We start from the raw sequence: 6426 nt of genomic DNA on the forward strand, positions 1-6426 counted from the left end.
GTGTTGCCAGTCAGGGTCAGCTTCCAGGCTTGCTGTCCTGACCACACCGTTCTTTTCCTCCAAACCCTTGGTGTTCAAAACACTTACTATTGGCGTGTCACATGTTAAAATTCTCTCTATCAGCTTCTATCCTCTATCCTGTTTTCAGCTTTGTTTACTCATCCTGTGGTATTTTCTTGAGAGACTCTATTCTCTATCTTGTTTTCAGCTTTGTTTACTCATCCTGTGGTATTTTCTTGAGAGACACACAAAGATTTTAATGGTTTTCATTTTTCTGATGGACTGTTATTTCTTTGAATGGGACTTTATGGCAAGGCTGACCTGAGAGTAGGGCTGGCTTTAGGTTAAGTTATAATTGCCTGACTGGGACAACAATGGAAAATACCCCCACATTTTTAAACGAGTGACATCTGAACAGAAGTTAATAGCATGTAATGGAAACAAAATCAAATGGCAAAATTAACAACATGAAAGTAGAAATGGTCAGAGGTGATGTCAAAGCTCATACACAGTAGTGTTCTCTTTTTCCTGTTCTTGTTCTTTTATTGAATAAAGCAAATGAGACAAACCAGGATAGGAAATGCTGCCATTTGAAGCAATCTGGAAAGTTATTCTGAAAATTCTGGCTTATAGTTGTTCATATTTTGCTTTTGATTTTTCTGCCAGGGAGAAGCATCTTGAGACTGCAAAGGGTAGAATGAGCATTGGGTCAGAGGGAAATGGAACCTCAAATGGGCTGAGGGAGGAGGCAGAAACCTTCATTTGTGTTAAATGCATTCAGGTCTCCAGGTCTGTTGGATCATATCCTAAGGAAGTAACAATTTGTGCATGACAATGGAGTGTCATACCTGTGGCTCAAGCCTCACACGCAAACCTCTACCTTCTTAGAAATGGTTTGGCTGAGATAACAAAGTATTAACCCTAATATACAAATAATATAAAATGGTGCTACAGTTTGAATGTGTCCCCTCCAAAACCCAGGCATTGAAACTTTTTTTCTTTTTAGACAGAATTTCGCTCTGTTCCCCAGGCTGGAGTGCAGTGGCATGATCTTGGCTCACTGCAACCTCTGCCTCCCAGGTTCAAGTGACTCTCCTGCCTCGGCCTCCCAAGTAGCTGGGATTATAGGCACGTGCCAACACACCCAGCTAATTTTTGTGTTTTTAGTAGAGACAGTGTTTTTGCCATGTTGGCCAGGCTGGTTTCGAACTCCTGACTTCAGGTGATCCACCCGCCTCGGCCTCCCAAAGTGTTGGGATTACAGGTGTGGGCCACCGCACCCGGCCCAGGCATTGAAACTTCATGGCCCATGGGACAGTATTAGGAAGTGGAGGCTTTAAGAGGTGATTCAGTCACAAGGATTCTTTACTTGTAAATGGGATTCAGGCCCTTTTAAAAGAGGCTTCACACAGCAGCGTTTGGCCCTCTTGCCCTTCTACCTCCTGCCATGTGAGGACACACTGCTCCTCCCTGCTAGAGGATGCAGCATCAAGGTGCCATCTTGGAAGCAAAGAGCAGCCCTCACCAGACACCAAACATGCCAGCATCTTGATTTTGGACTTCCCAGCCTCCAGGACTGTGAGAAATAAATTTCTGTTCTTTATACATGTGTCTCAACCATTACAGATGTTGAAGATTTGAATTTATTTCCACAAGTCTCAAAGTCTTTGGTGATGCAGGTGGTGCTGCTGAAATGTCACAAATCAACACGTGGGTTTCTTCTTTGGCTAAAAAATATCTCCAGATTCCAGATGATACAAAGTTTGGGTTAGAGTATTAGGGAGCATCGACGGCAACATAAAGAAAGCCACTTAGCCTGACTTGAGTTAAATGAAGTTTGTTATAATAAAGCAACAGATGGCAACCACCACGGAGTGGGCAGCCAGGCCTTGTCAACCTAAATAACAAACATTTTGAAAAGAAAATTATATTTATTTGGGAATAGGCATTGCGATGGAAATGCATGTACTATAATATACTATGTGCCTATTCAGGGAGGTAAAGGAAGACAAGGGTTTTTAGAGGAAAAATAAGGAGGGTTACATAACTGTTTTGGGATAATTATCCTTGACTACAAGGTTCAGTAACAAGGGTAGCACCAGTCTGAAGTTGGACAGGCAGTTGCTGGGCAGATGTCCTTGTAGAGGTATTTTTTTGTGTAAGGTTGAGATGGACTTTGTGCAAGGTTGTGATTTTTGCAGTCTTGCGATAGTTTTTGTACATGACAACCCTCTCTTCAAGGTCTCATCTGGCTCTGTTTGTTGGGATTTTTAACATAGGTGACTTCATTTTGATTCTGAGAGCTTTCACAGCTTCATGTCGCAGTATTTAAAACACTTGCTCCCCACTCTCTCCTCCTTTTATAGGATTATTGAAGTTATTTTTTCTTGTAAAAGCAATACATATCAAATAGACATATTAGAAAATATAGATAAGACTAAAGAAAACAAGAAAAAAAGAAAATTAAGAAAATATCTAAAATATTTATAAAATATTCATAAGTCTATCCCCTTCATATTACTTTTATGTATACATACAATTTTTCCTTACCCAAATACAATCATAATTTTTGAGCTAGGCTCCGCCTCCACTCCATATGACAATATATTCTGCAACAATATTTTAATGGCTGCATAGTATTCAGCCATTTAATGGCTGTATATCACATAGCTGGGAAGAACGTCCCTGTAGTTAAACAAGTTGTCAGGAGTAGAAGGTGCAGAAAAGATGGGCATATTTTTAAGCTTTTGAGGCATGCAGCCAAAGTGGTTGCACCAATTTAGATTCCCACAAAAGCGTGCTCTGAATATCTCAGCATGATATTATCACTTTTTTCCTAATTATTACCAATTTGATAAGTGAAAATGGCATTTGTTTTAGTGACTGATTAAAGCTTTTTGATTGCTGTAAAGTTAATTGTGAAACCCTGGCTTTTACAAAGAACCTCAAGAGACAAAGTGAGGAGGAAGCGTATTTGAACAATTTTTAAAGTCACTGGCTACTGGCTTCTTGGTTTTTTCGCAGTCTTGTCTGGATAAGGAACCCAGCTACTCCTGTAATTGATTTAACACCCCATGTTTCTGGTTACCTATGTGAATACTGATGTATTCATCTTGGAATATTCTCAAGTTATTTTCCCTTTATAAATGAACCAGAGAAATATGTGAAATTATGATAGAAAAATTTAGAAAGTTGAGAATATCTTTCTGGTCAGACATCTGTGAGAAATTATCTTTATTATCTTTGAAATTCTTCTTTCTTATTGTGTAATATCCTTTGCTGAGGCAAGGTTTTCTCTTTCAATGCATTCTTTGTTTATAAGAAACTATGTCGGTTGCAATACTGTTGGACAATTTTCTTGCTTTCTGCTCCATCTTTTTTTCTCTAAAGAACAGACAAAAGAAATGAGAAAGAATAAGAATGCTATATTTCATTGGTATTTTTCAACTTTCTAAGATTTTGGTGCTCAAAAAATTGTATAGAGGCATTCTTATGTATACACTGCTTTTATGTTTATTTGTTGGAATTGTTATATTCCTTCCCAGTAGAGAGGTACTTGCTTAATATTTGTGGAATTTGTAAGTGAAAATCATGCATAACAATAATGCAAGATTACTCATAGGAAAATAACATTTCTGTGTGACCATCTGATGTTGACCATCAGAAGAGGGATTCACTTTGGGTTATTTTTCTAATGATATTGCCAGATTTATCTTAATTTGTCCACAGCTTCTCCTAGCTTTTCTTGTCCCAAGGGCACACGTTGGCAAGAAGCTTGGGGTGGTCAGGGAAGTAGTTTTTGTCCAGGAATTGAGTTAATTTGGCCCACATGACCCCCATGGCCATTTCTAAACTTCACAAAGGAAAAGTACATCATCAAAATAAATCCTAAAATTCACAATAGAACAAATATATAAGTGTAGAAAACTACAGTTTCAGAACTGATTAAATAAAAGGAACCCTCAGATCAAAATGTCAGTTTTAACTATAGTGTTCACAGCTGCATGTTCCATAGCTATAAGCCACATGTGCTCTTTAAATTTACATTAAAACATTTAAATAAAACTAAACTTTAATTCCTCAATCACACCTGTCACATTTTAAGTGTTCATTAGCCACACATGGCTGATGTTGGTCAAATAACTTTTACTCTTGTTTTTTTTAAGTTGTCTGTGTATTTTGATCTTGAAAAACCTTTTTAGCTGGAGAGAGACTGCTCCTCCCTGGGCCAGTCAATTCTTAGAGATAGCAAAGGACCCAGCCAGGAACGTGCCTTTGATATGAAAACAAACCAATCCTAAACCAGACCTCCCCTATCTGGCCCATGCAGCTCAGGAAGCAATATTCCTCTGCCTTAATCATCCCAGGGCCAGGCACTGGGCAACTAGAGATCACTACTATAGGCCAAAGATCAACAAAATTATGCAAACGAACCAATCCTAAACTGTTTACTCTGCCCTGTTCTGCTTTTCCCACTGAAGCCCCAATGAAGGCTCTAGCCTCGGCTTTCTCCTCCTCTCTTTTGCTTCCTGACCATGCTGGTGTCTCTCCCATGTGGTCCTTCATGGCTTGCCATGCCTCCTGTCTCTAGGACCTGTGAGTCCAAGAGACTTTGTGTTTTCCTGAGCCTCTCCTGTGTTTCCTTTTGTAGCTGCACATGCTTATCTCATAAAAGAAACAAGGGGGCCAGACATGGTGGCTCATGCTTGTAATCCCAGCACTTTGGGAGGAATTCGAGACCAGCATGGCCAACGTGGTGAAACCCAGTCTCTACTAAAAATATAAAAATTAGCTGGGCATGGTGGTGAGTACCTGTAATCCCAGCTACTGGGGAGGCTGAGATGGGAGAATTGCTTGAACCCGAAAGGTGGAGGTTTCAGTGAGCCAAGATCGCACCATTGCACTCCAGCCTGGGCAACAGGGTGAGACTCCATCTCAAGAAAGAAAGAAAGAACAAAAGAAAGAAAGAACGAATGAAAGAAAAAAAGAAAGAAGGAAGGAAGGGGAGAAAGAGAAAGAAAGAGAAAGAGAGAAAGGGAGAAAGAGAGAAAGAGGGAGAGAGAGAGGGAGGAAGGAAGGAAGGAAGGATGGAAATAAGGGAAATGCATACAGAAAGGTAACTGAAAAACAGAAGTTACATATGTTCATGTTATTCCCCAAACACACTTTAAAGAGTTGGCTTTTATTATTGTTTTATTTATTTATTTATTTATTTATTGAGATATAGTCTCACTGTGCTGCCCAGCTGGTCTCAAACTCCTGGGGTCCAGCAATCCTTCTGCCTCAGCTTCCTGAGTAGCTGGAACTACAAGTGCTCCCCACCCCACCTGGCTAGAGTTTATTGTTCAGGAATAAAGGTTAAGCTTTTGTGAGTGAGGAATATACTTATCCAACCCATTAGTGTTGAGCTTGTCCATGTAAATTATGCTGGCCAATGGCATGTTAGTGGACGTGGTGTGTCCAGAAGCTTGAAATGTGCTTGTCTTCTTGTTCTTCTGCCTCCATCATGAAAAGAGGCTGCCTTAGACAGCTATTGGTCCAAAGAGGATGAAACACTCCTGGATCCAACCTGCAATTGAGATCCAAGCCTGCCAAACTCAGTCTATGTTGGCCCAATCCCAGGCAACCTGAGGATGCATGAGTGAAAATCAATTATTTGGTGTTGAATGCCAATGAATTTTGGGTTGATGTGCTATCTCATACCACGCTTACCCTTTCATCTTTTTTTTGAGACAGAGTCTCGCTCTGTGGCCCAGGATGGAGTGCAGTGGCACAATCTCAGCTAACTGCAACCTTCACCTCCCAGGTTCAAACAATTCTCATGCCTCAGCCTCCTGAGGAGTAGCTAGAGTTACAGGCGCCCGCCACCACACCTGGCTAATTTTTGTATTTTTAGTAGAGATGAGGTTTCACCACATTGGCCAGGCTGGTCTCAAACTCCTGACCTCAGGTGATCTGCCCACCTCAGCCTCCCAAAGTGCTGGGATTACAGGCGTGAGCCACCACGCCTGGCCCCTTTCATCTTTTTTTTTTTTTGTATAAATCATTCCCTCTGCTTTGAATATTCTCCCTATCTTTGTCCACCTGGGTGAAATCCTTGGTATACTTCCAGCTCCACATTCAAATATCACATCTGCTGTGCAATCTTCCTGGATTTGTTTTCTTCTACCATCTAAATATAGTTGTAAGAAATATTTTTTAAAAAGCACCCAAACTTTAAACAAATTTTCTACTCACACTCACTACACAATACTTCACCTCTGGTCACCAACATGTGTGGGGATTTCTTCCCACCAGAACCCAGTTCTCTGGTAGACATCAACTAAGTGTCATATAATGTAACTCAGAGTTCAGTAGGCATTGCTCCATTGTCTCATTTCCTGGATAGTATTTCTTCGCTCTAAAAGTGCTCATGATTTTTTTTGA

At 40.4% G+C, this 6426-nt stretch overlaps 1 long non-coding RNA gene across 1 annotated transcript; it reads right to left on the bottom strand.

Moving 5' to 3' along the window:
• Positions 1-3217: 3217 nt before the first annotated feature.
• LOC129052286 (uncharacterized) lies at positions 3218-5638 on the bottom strand. Its single transcript, XR_008517260.1, has 2 exons — positions 5395-5638; positions 3218-3384 (listed from the first exon to the last, which is right to left on the bottom strand). It is a non-coding gene; the product is annotated as an uncharacterized LOC129052286 (long non-coding RNA).
• Positions 5639-6426: the final 788 nt, after the last annotated feature.

Source organism: Pongo abelii, chromosome 21, assembly GCF_028885655.2.
Source record: "Pongo abelii isolate AG06213 chromosome 21, NHGRI_mPonAbe1-v2.0_pri, whole genome shotgun sequence".
In the NCBI taxonomy this organism is placed as follows: Eukaryota; Metazoa; Chordata; class Mammalia; order Primates; family Hominidae; genus Pongo; species Pongo abelii.